Below are 15,227 nucleotides of genomic sequence, written 5' to 3'. Positions count from 1 at the left end.
CGCCGATTCGTCCCACCCTCCGTGCAACTGTAGAGTGTCCTATGATGAAACCAAGCTTTCCTTTACGCTGAAACCTCCCACCAAAACCCTCTGACTATAGAATGACTGGCATCGATCGCACTGCAGCAGCCGAGCTGCGCCTGCCGAGCCTTATTCTCTTGTTCAGAGTTGGACTATCAAGACTGTTCTTAATTTGCCTTATCCCGATTGCCTCCTATCAGTGGAATTTACAACTTCCCTTTACTAGGAATTAATGGATTCTCATTTGGAGCTTACTAATGTTGGCAATGGTTTTGCTGAAGGTATGTAAACGCAATGACAAAATCGAACTAAAAGCTTTACTTAAGCTAGGATTGCGAACTTTGCCATGCAAGGCTACCATTACCTGTAGGTATAACTCTTTAAGGAGTTTCAAACACGGTTTAGCATCTCGTTGTGTCCTATCTTATGCATATAAACTGTGTTTCTACTTTCTCTTTGACATACAGTGGTATGGAATTACGCTTGTTTAGAGGTAACGACTAGACGGTGCAGCTATGTCTTTGAAATATATTGTCGTGTCACGATCACGTCTACTCAATGCAGCCATATACATTACTGGTGTGATGAATTAATGAACTATTGTTATTTATCCATTCCTTTTATGATCATCGTACCGAGTTGCAACAAAATTAGCAATATTACACGTGTTTCATTTTGAAAATGACTAGACGACTTTAAGTGGCTAAAAAAGACACTATTAAAGTAGCAATATATTCGGTCATTGTCTACCAAAATGTCAATTATTATTTTATTTTGAGTTTCCAAATATCTGATTCACTTTGTTTAAAAGGCCATGTGTTTGTTGACACGTGTAATCTACAATACCATATTGAAATGCAGTTGAATTTCACATATTTCTAATTCTGACGATAACTCTTTATAAGCATATAACTATCCTTTGAAATATGAATCTGTATTTGGAATCTTAGCCTCTATCTTTTACATAGACGTTAATATAATATACAGCGTGTGATATGTGCTCAACTGTTCAAAAATATCTTTCGTACAAATATCAAAGAGTTCTGTGTTTAATCTAGTAGAGATGAAAGTGGTGGTGTAAGCCTAAACTAGGGACCAAGGAGTCACTACCACCTGCTCCCTCATCTGTAGATGTGATCTATGACATAGAACACTACCTCACAGGTCAGACAACCATCTGCTTCAAGGAATCACCATACATTGATCACATCGCCCAGAGCTCCTTATTGACGTATGAGTATAATTAGTGTTTGGCGTTAACACAGTGTCTATCCATGAACGACGATATCACAGGGGTTATTGATGTGCATGTTGTATTCATCACATGTTTTTTCTTTCTCTTGTATTCATGAATAATGATGTAGGTATTAAATAAACAACGGCGCTGGAATGACAATTGGTGTCTGCGGACAACCACAATACCTGTTGCCCTTCTTCATTAATAGCACCATATGAGGTTTATATTTCTGTTTGTTATTACTATCGATGATCTGAAAAGCAATACATGGTTGGGATCATAATTGTGTTTCATACATATAAAGTGTTCAATACTGTAGCTACAGGTATCGATAAAATGCTGTGAAGTAGGGTTGTTATTTTGCCAACAATATGTGTATTTGTGTAGCCTCCCCTTTGTGATACGAGTGTACATCATAATGTCAAGCACATAATTAAACCGAATTTATATGTGTATTAAGCCAACTTAACGAAAAAGTTTGGACCGCCTGACTGTGTTTCAACCAAGTTAGTTTCTAATCAAAGTTTGACAGTCTGTACGACATGCTATGTGTTATGCTACGATATCAGTGAGTTAGTGAGTTCAAATTAAAGTCACAGCAACTCTTTAAGTCTTATCGTGCGATACGATATGATAACATATGTACTGTGTAGTGCTGTGTATTAAGCTACGCTATCGTCAGCCACACCAATGCTAAACTATTTAACGGGAAGATTGGAAAATAGAAATAAACCTTCCCTGAACTAGATCGAAAACTAAACTTAGTATGGCCATGGGAGGTAATTATATAAAGAGCTCCACAACATGTGCCTTCAGCATCTCCAACCTTGAGGTATTAGGCATGACAATCTCCCTGTCATATTGAACATCTGGTATTGAGGATCAAACGAAATTGATTAAAAGTCTCAGGCCATTGCTGGGACGCCCTAGATTGGAGACCAGGGCACGTAGGCTTCAAGGCTTCAATAAAAACGCATGGTGTATGGCAACGGTGGAATGAACACTGCCATCTGATTGAAAACTGTATTGCACGGTACAGATACAATAACCAGCAACGAACAACTTAATCTTCAGGATATATGGCAGTTAAGTAGTTTCCTTTTAAAGAATTCTTAATGTAATTTGTTTCATTCTCCGCTTGATTAAACCAGTTGGATTCGATCACGTTCCGATGTATTGACAACAAGACTGGCGTTTTGTCTGCTCTGGGCTTCGATAAGATTTTTATGACCATGAAACTTGAAATGAAAAAATGAAAAAAACCCACCGGATTTCACATGTTTTGATATATGCTCTAGTGAGAAAAAGAGAACCATTCCTGTGAATAATAATATCCACTGGCATTACATATATTGCAAAAGATATTGAGATTTATATGTATTCTAGTTTTGCAGGATTTACAGGTATTCCATATCAGCATACACCATGAATAACAGTGTAAGAATCGCTTGTCTCTCATGTCTTTATATTACTTAAAGGGGGCTTTTGCTCGCGACGATTTGCAGTCGTGCCAAGTTTTATTCACATTGGTCATATACCGCTTTGTTTGCTCACTCCACATATAATCATGCATGTACTGCCCAATATTTGATAGGGATATTCAGGTGGGGGATAAATCCGACTGGTTGTTTGGTGACGTTGTACGAATATGAAGCGACTTGAGATGGAACTGACGCATGGCAAGCTTCATTTCATTATACACAAAAGCAAACATTTATATACGGTGTTCTCTCCCGACGTCCGTATGAGTGTGATCTAGCACAGTATCCCTATCGGGAGTTGTGTTGTATTATTCAGACTTTTAGGAAAGAAGTGTAGCTTGTATGCAACAAAGATTAACTTCTTCCCATCCAGAGTCTCAGCACAAACTAAGTTCGACACCCACTTTTGATATTGCCGAAATCTCTATAACTCCCCATGCACCCTCACAACGCACACACGCTTCCGCGTTTACTTTTGTCTGTTATTACTTGAAATGAAACTTAACATGCGTTAGTTCCATGCCCAAATCGCATCCATTTCGTACACAAACATCTCCCCCCAAAACCAGACATGTTAATCCCCTTCCTGGACACTCAGAGTGTCACTATCACATGTTATGTAGTGTATTATGACCTGGCCTGACCTTCTCTTGTTAAAAGTGTGACTGTCTGGTTTTCACAATGACCTTAATTACAACGTTAAAATCAAGACAGGAAATTGGCACAACGTAGTGGAGCATTGTTCCTCTGTCACCAACTACAAAAACACACGCGAGCATTGCAGACCCTAGTGTCCATGCACAAACTTACAAAGACGTATTTTCATACGCAGAGCGATGTGGTTTCAGAACGTGGCATAGGTAGACATTAAAGATTTTGTAATTGATCCGCAAAGAGGCGTTGACTCATCAGTCCAAGCAAATTTCATTCGAACAACGTAAACATAATTTGTTTGTCAGCTTGTTAGGTATACTAATGTTAAAGTTAATTATCATCCTAAATACTTAATTAAAATGTCTCAGTTTGACCCATGGAACAAATTGAGGGCTAAACTGAGAATGGACTCTCTTTAACAGTATATATAAAAATAGGCAACACTTAAAAAATGAATTTGTCTTGATATTACAAACGTACATAGGCTGAAAACAGTCGCCTAGATGTAATATGCATGTAATATCGCCTTTGATACCCGTATCAAATGGACCTGTGAAGATCCTGGGGTAGAACAGGTCTTCAGCAACCCATGCTTGCCTTAAAAGGCGACTATGCTTGTCGTAAAAGGTGACTAACGGGATCGGGTGGTCAGGCTCGCTGACTTGGTTGATGCATGTCATCGATCCCAATTGCGTGGATCGATGCTCATGATATCAGTCACTAAATTGTCTGGTCCAGACTCGATTATTTACAGACCGCCGTCATATAGCTGAAATATTGCTGAGTGCGGCGTTAAACAACAAACCAAGCAACCAACCGTATCAAATGCATCACGGTCGAATAACCATTTCTTGTTTCTTTCGTTTTAGCCACCAATCAAACAAGGGCGTATACTTTCATTTGCAAACACTTTTTGTACGTATGTTTTACAACTATAGGACGACCGACTGAACCCATGTAAACTAACTAATAGCTCTGTGAAAAAGTCAAACAAGCCCTCCTCGGAAACAAGCATTGGAACATGTTCTCAAAATAAACAGTATTGTCTTTGAAGAGGAGGTAAATAAGCCATTCCAACGATATGAAGACGCCTGTAAGTGCAAAAACAGACAGAAATTGCCAACACTTAGCCTCCTGTGTTAACCCACGACCATGGCGGTGGTGATGCGTAGTCAGTTATGGAGATGTATGTCAGTCGTTTAGGAACTTGAGGCTCCGCTAAGCTGGAAAGGGTTCTTGATGCGTTGAGAGGAGGTGATGGGGAAGTGATATATAAACATGCCGTGTTCGTAAAGGGAGAGGAAGAGGCTATGAAATTTGTGCGGTTGACTCAAACGTGAGGGTATGTAATGAGTGTGATGTTGTAATGATAGATAAGATTATTAAACTGTTTGGAGACTCGAAGTCAGCGTTCATCTTCATTAAATCCAAGTAAATGGTGCGATAAGCATGTCTTCAAATGCAAGGTCGGCTGCGACAGACATGAATATGGTGATTGCCTTTGCCCCGAACCATAGGGCTTGCACAGGGAACTTATTTCCGTATGTGCCTGAATTTAACTAGGATTAAAGTAGTGTTTAGTGTGTCTGTGAAAGTAACGACATACTGCACCGACGTGTGCAAGGATGGGGACTGCGAAGCGGCAAATTAAACTGCTTATTTCCTAAGATGAACGGGATTAATGGTAGTCGTGGGGATAATAGTTTAAATCTTGATTTCTTGATTTATTGGTCTGGACTCCTTTAAGAAGTACCTTGATTCACTTGCAATCCGGATCATGTTTCCTCTTGCAGTGACCTGTCTGATAGAACCTTTTGAAAGTTGGACCCAGTGTCTGTACCATAACATTCCCCAGAATATATTTAATTTTCGGACCGACAGCCTCCGTGGTCTAGTGGTAGAGCGTCCGCCCGGAGAGCGGAAGGTCCGTGGTTCGATCCCCGGCCGCGTCATACCAAAAGACGTTAAAAGATGGTACTTGTCGTTACCCTGTCTGGTGCTCGTCATTAAGGTGATAAAACAGGGACTGGTCGGCTCGAAGTCAGTAAACTGTGTCTGAGTGGGGTGTTCATGTTAACCTGCGGCATGGTATCTCAGTGGGTTAGCATTATAAATCGGCATCAGTCCGGACTAGTACAAGCAGCCACACACGTGCATGTACATCGCTATATAAGTGCAATAATCTTGGACGCGACGTTGATCCCAATTTTACATCACCTAGTTTTCGGACCCGTGACGATCCGGGTTAGAATTGATCTTCAGCAACACATGCTTCTAACAGACGACAAACGGGATCGGGTGGTCAGGATCGCTGACTTGCATTGGTTTATGTATATCATCGTATCACAGGTGCGTAGGACGATGCTTATGGTGTCAATCACTGGATTGCCTGGTCCATACTCGATTATTTACAAACACCGCCGTCATGTAACTGAAATATTGCTGAGTGTGGCATTAAACACCAAACAAACCAAACTAAGCTTTTAAACCTAAATGTTTTTTGTCGGTAGAATACAAATGGTATATTTGCATCAGCTGTGTCAATACTGTCTATCATTTTATTCATGTTATTACTGACGAGCATATGTGTCAGTGTGTAACTGTATCTTTTGCTTCAGATGATTACTGACGATCAATGTGACGTCCATTACTGGTAATAATGTTTGCCGTTTCATTACTAATTAACACATGCGTTATTTCATTATAGAATAACGTGTTAGTCCATTACTGGTTATAATTTGTCTTCTTTCATTGTTGGATTACATATATGTAAGTTGATCACAAAAAAACACCAAAATATTTGGGTTAGTTCATTACTAATAACATCTGTTAGTCCATTACTATATAACATCTGTTAGTCCATTACTAAATAACGTCTGAAGGTTCATTACTAAATAACGTCTGTAGGTTCCTTACGAAATAACGTCTGTCGGTTCATTACTAAATAACGTCTGTCGGTTCATTACTAAATAACATCTGTTAGTCCATTACTAAATAACGTCTGTCGGTTCATTACTAAATAATGTCTGTCGGTTCATTATTAAATAACGTCTGTCGGTTCATTACTAAATAGACCGCCTCCGTGATCTGGGGGCAGAGCGTCCGCCCGGAGAGCAGGATTTGCGGGGTTCGATCCCCGGCCGCGTCATACCAAAAGACGTTAAAAGATGGTACTTGTTGTTACCCTGCCTGGTGCTCGTCATTTGGGGACTAAAACAAGGACTGGTCGGCTCGGAGTCAGTATACTGTGTCTGAGTAGGGCATTCATGTTCAACAGCGGCATGGTATCTCATTTGGCTAGCACTATAAATCGGCATCAAGCCGGACTAGTACAAGCACACACACACACACACACACACACACACACACACACACACACACACACACACACACACACGTTGAACCCCATTTCATCTCACCTGAAGGGAGGTGTCATTGCACACATACACACATATTCTCAATCAGAACACTAATGTTTAATTTGAGTTAATGATTACTCACTATATTTATGCACTTCAGTAATATAACAGAATCCACCACCACAGCTCCTGGTGATGTAAGCTAGAACCTTCGAGGTTTTCGCAGCTGTCGAGTTATCTGTCCTGAAACAGCTGCACACGCTTCTATGTCCTTTCAACCCACCACATCAATACCTATATGCATTGATTTCTTTCTACTTCACTGGCGGTGTCATATGTGTTATAATGCATCGACTACAGTCACCAGCATGATTTGTCATAAAGACACCTGGAATGTAAATATCAATGTTAAACGCACCGGGTGGCCAATTCAAAATTAATATGTCGTGTTCGGTTTGCCAATGTCAGTATTGATTGTCACTGGATTGTCTGTTCCAGACTGGTCCACCCACTCTGAGAGGATTGTGTTTTCAAGACGCGCTTGTTGATAGGCCGTTATTGTGTGCAAAGTGTGTGAGTGTCGGTTACTGCCGGTAGAGCAGGACATGTCTACCCTTTGCGCGACACCTGGTGTCATCACTGATTTTCAGTGATCCATTCAAAAACTGTCATCACTAATTTGCCTTTTACGCCCAGTGGCGGTCCCGTTTAATGTTTACACTTCAGTTGTATGTGTTTGTGAGTCGGGGACCTATCCCATCCACATCACAGCGGGGGTATACGAGAATAGGTTCACACATTGAGGGTTTCCGGGTTAAATATTTCATACATTGTTGGTTTCCGGGTTAACGAATTTCACACATTGTGGGTTTCCGGGTTAACAGACTTCGCATACTGTGGATTTCTGGATTAACGTTTTTCACACATTGTTGGTTTCCAGGCTAATGAATTTCACACACGGTGGGTTTCCATGTTAGCATACGTCGCACATTCTGGGTTTCCAGGTTAACGGGATCCACACATACTGGGTTTCCAGATTATGAGTCTTCACACGTTGTGGGTTTCCGGGTGTACAGATTTCACACATTGTTGGGTTCCGGATTAGCATACTTCACACATTGTGGGTTTCCGGATTATCAGACGTCACACATTGTAGATTTTTTTCTTAACGGATTTCACACATTGCAATTGCGGGTATACAGATTAATGAATTTCACACACGGCGGGTTTCCATATGAGCATACTTCACACATTGTGGGTTTCCGGATTAAGAGTCTTCACACATTGTGGGTTTAAGGGTGTACAGATTTCACACTATGTGGGTTTCCGGATTTACAGACTTCACACATTGTGGGTTTCCTGATAAACAGACTTCACACATTGTGGGTTTCTGGGTTAACGGACTTCACACATTGCAGTTTTCCAGTTCAACTGACTTTACATATTGTGAGTTTCTGGATAAACGGGCTTTACATATTGTGAGTTTACGGAGTTCTAAATACCGAGGAAATAGCGTCGTTGCTTTTAAAGAGGAACAACACTCATGAAAAAGTGCAGTCCTACAATACTGGAATCAGCTTATTGAAACATTGAAACTCGAGTTTCATACGTATAAAAAATGGGTATCCTCCCAAAATAAATACATGCCAAAATCACTACATTCTAAAACAACAAAGTTAACGGTCACGTGGGAAGCTTATACCCTGCACGTTCCCTTTATACCTAAGTGGACTGGTCTGACAACATGCAAGTACAAAAACGCTGCATCGTTGCAATAGATGGAGTTTTTGATTAATCGGAAGATTTTTTTAATTAACATGTTGATATTAAACCGAGCTTAAATTCCGATTTTTTTTAATTAGCAACAACAGCTAAATCTAAAATTAAAATCATTTGAAACTCGATAGATATAACATTTATCTAAAAAACAATTATCTACAAATGACATTAGACATAACAAAAGGACTGTGATGGTATTTCAGGGTCTGAATGCAAGTGGAATTTATTGCCGCCGCCATGATCGTGTCCGTTCCATCCAATCGATTACGTAACGATCCAGATGTTTTTTAAAATTAATTAAAATGAAAGTTGCTATTTTTCAGAAATTAAGAAACTTGAGAGTTTGCTTTTCATCAACGAACAAAAAATTATGATCAAATGGATTCGATTGTCGCGACACGGCTTGCGAAACACTTTGTCGAATGGGTTCGACAGTACCATTGAGTGCTTTAAGAGCAAGCTTTCAAAGTCTGCCTTAGCAATTTCGACTGACCTGCCCCTCTTTGGAACTCATGGTCTCCACAACATCAGTGAGGAATTTGGCTTTGTTTTTTCACAAAGTGTGGTGATTGTGGCATGTCGTGAGGACTGCATGTAGCTGTCCTGGGAGACAGCCAAACAAGGACGATGAAACATGCAGCCAAATGCAGATAAAGCCCGCACCTTAATGTCAGACGAGGCACTAATTAACATGTCTATGTCTATTCTAATAACACCACCAGACCGTGAGAGTTAATCACAGCATGACTAAATTACATATCACGTGTTAGATAACAGTTTGTGCCTGCATGCCCTTGCTTGGTGATAACGTTACCGTCTGGTATATGTAGCTGTGCCATCTTAGTTCATCAGTCCCAGACGAATTTGGCGATTCCGCGATCGCAGAAAGATTTGCGAATAAAACTTTCCGCTCATTTGCAGGGACATTGCGGAATAATCCCCTTTTATCAGCCAATACACAATTTTCATTATTTTCAAGCTTTTCTGTCGAATTTTGCACTCGAATGAATGATGCCCAAACATGCAACTCAAACATACAAAATATGAATCCTACAATGGAAAGAAATTTGAAATCAATAATTCCCACTTTTAAGCGTTATTGTTGTTTTATAACTACATAACGTTGACATGTTAACTAAACCTGAGGAGACAAGTCCAAGAGATTACATTTTGCAAAAAAGTATAAATTAATTTATGTTATTTCTTTAGAGGAAAAAGGTTGTGGTTTTATTGCAGAATTTACTGCAAAATTTGGTAATTTTAGCCGCATAATGTGATAGTTTTACCGCAGAATTTTGATGATTTAACCGCTGAATTCGCCCGGGACTGGGTTATCACGACTTCAGAAAGGCGTTTTAGTTGTGGTATCTGTATCGGAGGGAAACGCCTGTATTTATAGGCACGGGTCTTTCTACAATAGTAACTGATTATAACCAAATCTCTGTTCTCCGCAACATCTCCAAAGAGTTCACGTAAGGTGGTACTCTCCCCTCAAGTCGAGCCTGGTCGGTTTAGTCGTTCAAAGACTCCGTTTCAGCACAGAATATGTGAGCTTTGTCATAAAAACACTGTTGCAGATGAAACTCACTTTTAAATTAGCAGCTGCTGTAATTTACGTTCTGATCTTAGATATCATCGGTGGAAGGAAGCTATTTCTTTCTAGCCCTCATTCGTAAACATGTCTCCCGCTGATCATATTGTCTTTCTCACGCGGAATAAGAGGTTTGTTCAACCCTCAGCCGCACTGGTTTCACGAATTTTTGGACGTCGAAAACTCGCTGTTCTGTAACATATGTATTCATACTGTTTAACTTGACTATGTAACATCTCTGCCAACGGAGGATTTTAACTTTCAATTTTAATAATGTTTTTAAATTACTTTTTTTAGGTCTCACAGGGATGTTAGCCGGGTGACTGGACTTTTTTATTCGAGTATTTCGCCATATGAACGTAACTCGTATGTACTTACAGACACGTGACATCTAAATGAGCTATTTTTTTTTCTCCTTCTTCTTTGTAAAACTTCACGACCGCGAATGAGGACTTACAGGGTCACCAAGAACGGACGCGAGGTCGTGAAGCGATATTTAAACCGATCTTCTTGGACTGATACACGCATTAATCAAACATTTTGTGTTTACTTGATACCTATACCCCTGTTTAAAAATTGGCTCGTGTAGCGCTCATTAATATCCTAGCAACAGCAGCAACGGCTTAGTGTGTATTGCGCGTGCACCAACCGGTTGGCGACGCACGCTGTCACAAACAACGTGCTCAGCAAATCTTCACTTCATCACCTGCCCCGGTTGCTCAGTGAGAAACAGTACTGAACATGATATATGGTGTTGCAGGTTCGATTTAAATCGTGGAATTTTCATTTGGACAAATGCGAATTAATTGCTGTACTTTAAAAGTAAACCCTCTAAGCAGGCCTTACTTCTGATTCAAAGTAAAACCTTAGGTCTTACTTGAAAGATGTAAAACCTCAAAGCAGGCCTTACTTATGATTCAAGGTAAAACCTTAGGTCTTACTTGAAAGATGTAAAACCTCAAAGCAGGCCTTACTTATGATTCAAAGTAAAACCTTAGGTCTTACTTGAAAGATGTAAAACCTCAAAGCAGGCCTTACTTATGATTCAAAGTAAAACCTAAGGTCTTACTTGATGGATATAAAACCTCAAAACAGGCCTTACTTATGATTCAGAGTAAAACCTTAGGTCTTACTTGAAAGATGTAAAACCTCAAAGCAGGACTTACTTATGATTCAAAGTAAAACCTTAGGTCTTACTTTTGATAGATATAAAACCTCAAAGCAGGCCTTACATATGATTCAAGGTAAAACCTTAGGTCTTACTTAAAAGATGTAAAACCTGAAAGCAGGCCTTACTTATGATTCAAAGTAAAACCTTAGGTCTTACTTGATAGATATAAAACCTCAAAGCAGGCCTTACATATGATTCAAAGTAAAACCTTAGGTCTTACTTGAAAGATGTAAAACCTCAAAGCAGGTCTTACTTATGATTCAAAGTAAAACCTTAGTCTTACTTGAAAGATGTAAAACCTCAAAGCAGGTCTTACTTATGATTCAAAATAAAACCTTAGGTCTTACTTGAAAGATGTAAAACCTCAAAGCAGATCTTACTTATGATTCAAAATAAAACCTTAGGTCTTACTTGAAAGATGTAAAACCTCAAAGCAGGCCTTACTTATGATTCAAAGTAAAACCTTAGGTCTTGCTTGATAGATGTAAAACCTCAAAGCAGGCCTTACTTATGATTCAAAGTAAAACCTAAGGTCTTACTTGATAGATATAAAACCTCAAAGCAGGCCTTACATATGATTCAAAGTAAAACCTTAGGTCTTACTTAAAAGATGTAAAACCTCAAAGCAGGCCTTACTTATGATTCAAAGTAAAACCTTAGGTCTTACTTGATAGATATAAAACCTCAAAGCAGGCCTTACATATGATTCAAAGTAAAACCTTAGGTCTTACTTGAAAGATGTAAAACCTCAAAGCAGGTCTTACTTATGATTCAAAGTAAAACCTTAGTCTTACTTGAAAGATGTAAAACCTCAAAGCAGGTCTTACTTATGATTCAAGGTAAAACCTTAGGTCTTACTTGAAAGATGTAAAACCTCAAAGCAGATCTTACTTATGATTCAAAGTAAAACCTTAGGTCTTACTTGAAAGATGTAAAACCTCAAAGCAGGCCTTACTTATGATTCAAAGTAAAACCTTAGGTCTTGCTTGATAGATGTAAAACCTCAAAGCAGGTCTTACTTATGATTCAAAGTAAAACCTAAGGTCTTACTTGATAGATATAAAACCTCAAAACAGGCCTTACTTATGATTCAGAGTAAAACCTTAGGTCTTACTTGAAAGATGTAAAACCTCAAAGCAGGCCTTACTTATGATTCAAAGTAAAACCTTAGGTCTTACTTGATAGATATAAAACCTCAAAGCAGGCCTTACATATGATTCAAAGTAAAACCTTAGGTCTTACTTAAAAGATGTAAAACCTCAAAGCAGGGCTTACTTATGATTCAAAGTAAAACCTTAGGTCTTACTTGATAGATATAAAACCTCAAAGCAGGCCTTACATATGATTCAAAGTAAAACCTTAGGTCTTACTTGAAAGATGTAAAACCTCAAAGCAGGTCTTACTTTTGATTCAAAGTAAAACCTTAGGTCTTACTTGAAAGATGTAAAACCTCAAAGCAGGTCTTACTTATGATTCAAGGTAAAACCTTAGGTCTTACTTGAAAGATGTAAAACCTCAAAGCAGGTCTTACTTATGATTCACAGTAAAACCTTAGGTCTCACTTGAAAGATGTAAAACCTCAAAGCAGGTCTTACTTATGATTCAAAGTAAAACCTTAGGTCTTACTTGAAAGATGTAAAACCTCAAAGCAGGTCTTACTTGAGCGATGTAAATCTTCACAGCAGGTCTTACTTGAACGTGAACCCTACCTTTGTCTATGCAAAGTCACTCCCTCCCCGATCACTCGATTGAGCCAAAGTACTTGCTCAAAAAGAGACAAAAACTCCATAGAGCAAAGTGATGACATCACCGGAAGTTTACAAACCGCGCTGTTTGTTTGTAGTTTAACGCTAAACTCACTAATATTCCAGCTGTATGATTTGGGCGTGGTTAACGCGTTCGCCCGTCACGCCGAAGGCCTGGGTTCGATTCCTCACATTGGTACAATGTGTGAAGCTCATTTCTGATGTCCTCCGCAGTGATATTGTTGGAATATTGCTGTAAGCGGCGTAAAACCATACTCACTCACTCACTACATGACGAAGGTCTGTAAATAATCAAATATGGACCAGACAATCCACTGATTGACATCATCAGCATCGATCTACGCAATTGAGAAACGATGACATGCGTCAACCAAGTCAGCGAGCCTGACCACAAGATCCCGTTAGTCGCCTCTAAATTACGATAAGCATAGGCGGTCTTTGGACAATCAGGGGTTGTTCAAGGCCGATTCGAACCCAGATCTTCATAAGGTATGGTTCACTTTGTGCTAGGACGTACAGATTGATGATTATTTTGGTCAGCATTGCCACCGTATTTCACAAAGAATCCTATCGTTTGGAATCTACAATCGACAATAAGTTACGTGCGTCAACCAAGTCACGGCGAGCCTGATCACCCGATCCCGTTAGCCTTCTCTTACGACCAATTTTAACCCGGATATTTTAGGTACATCTGATTTCATGCTCTCACTAAGCTGCAAGCTATTTGGATTACCTTTAGTATTTAGGTACACTAAACGACTACTTCAAACAAACACAAACATTGTTATGTATCACAGGGTACCTTTGCCTTACGGGAAAGCGGATGTCAGTACATACTATATGATACAAGTTTGGGTAGCCTAGAGGTTAAAACATTTGCCCTTCACGCTTAAGATCTGGGTTCGATTCCTCACATGGGTACAACATGTGAATGTGTTAATTTGACCTTCGGTGATAATTGGGATCTCACGGAAAGGAGTGGGAAGTGTTGACGATATGGCGGCAATACGTCCACCCTGACGTATGTAACTATTTGTTTGTAACACAATGAAATTGTGACCGTCACGCTGGCGGTCTGGGTTCGATTCCTCACGTGGGTTCAACATGTGAATGTGTTAATTTGACACTCGGCGATAATTGAGATCTCACGGAAAGGATCGGGAAGTGTTGACGTTATGGCGGCAATACGTTCACCCTGACGTATGTAACTATTTGTTTGTAACACAATGAAATTGTATTTCGCAGCAACGCGGGTCCCCGGGATGGCTATACAAGTGGATGTGAAGGACCCAATATCATACTGAGGACTACAACGTTGTTGGTAAGTATTCATCTCTCTTCTCCCCCTGTTTTGACACTAGAGTGATGGGGGGTGCAGGTGCAGGGGTGATGATGATGGTGATAATGGTGAGGATGGGGATCATGTTACGGGATAGTCAAAAAGGAAAATATCAAGGAGATTCCAGGTAAGGAGATGAGGTGAAATTGGGTTTAACGTCGCGTCTAAGAGTATTGCACTCATATAGCGACGTGCATGCACTTGTGTGTGTGGCTGACCAATGCCGAGTTAAAAGTGCTTCCCCATGAGATAGCATGCCGCAGTTTAACATGGATACCCAACTCAGACACAGTATACTGACTCCGAGTCGACTAGTTCTTGTCCTAGACCCTTAGTGCCGAGCGCCAGACAGGGTAACAACAAGTACCATCTTTTAACGTCTTTTGATATGACGCGGAAATTCCGATCTCGGGCGGACGCTCTACCACTTGACCACCAAGGCGGTCCTTGGTAAGGATAGGTCCCCGGCATATAATGATGACATAGGAGGCTACAAAATAGAGCGGGTCGTTGATATCATGTCATGGTTCCAGACGGGCGAAGATCGTTTCTCATAATATGAATCACTAGATCGTCTGGTCCAGACTCGATTATTTGAAGGCCGCCGTCGAAAAACTGGAATGCGGCGTTTGACAACAAACAAAGTCCCAATAGAGCAGTTTTAGGAATATTAGTAGTGATAATCAATTATTTGTGTGAGGGAGCGGTGCGTGTAAATCATGTTCTTTCCCAGTATGGAAACGGTAATGTTATACTCTGGTGGCGCTCTACTAACGTTCAGGTTTATGGATGTACCAATACTAGTAACCAGAGATCGATATGTAATTAT

General features: G+C 39.9%; 1 protein-coding gene across 2 annotated transcripts in view; it reads left to right on the top strand.

The window, feature by feature from the left end:
• LOC139470946 (orexin receptor type 2-like) overlaps positions 1-15,227 on the top strand; it is a 107,904-nt gene that overhangs the window by 79,262 nt on the left and 13,415 nt on the right. Inside the window, exons 1-2 of one of the 2 annotated variants that reach the window (XM_071253271.1) lie at positions 132-302; positions 14,305-14,380. The gene's annotated coding sequence lies outside the window, so the exon portion shown is untranslated. Of the gene's footprint in view, positions 1-131; positions 303-14,304; positions 14,381-15,227 lie in introns of those variants that run through there. The other variant, XM_071253269.1, reaches the window with a different exon arrangement.

Source organism: Haliotis cracherodii, unplaced genomic scaffold, assembly GCF_022045235.1.
Source record: "Haliotis cracherodii isolate W230 unplaced genomic scaffold, xgHalCrac1.p SCAF_21, whole genome shotgun sequence".
Classification (NCBI taxonomy): Eukaryota; Metazoa; Mollusca; class Gastropoda; order Lepetellida; family Haliotidae; genus Haliotis; species Haliotis cracherodii.
Note: the sequence above shows the minus strand (reverse complement) of the source record. Positions and strands in the feature narration are given on the sequence as shown.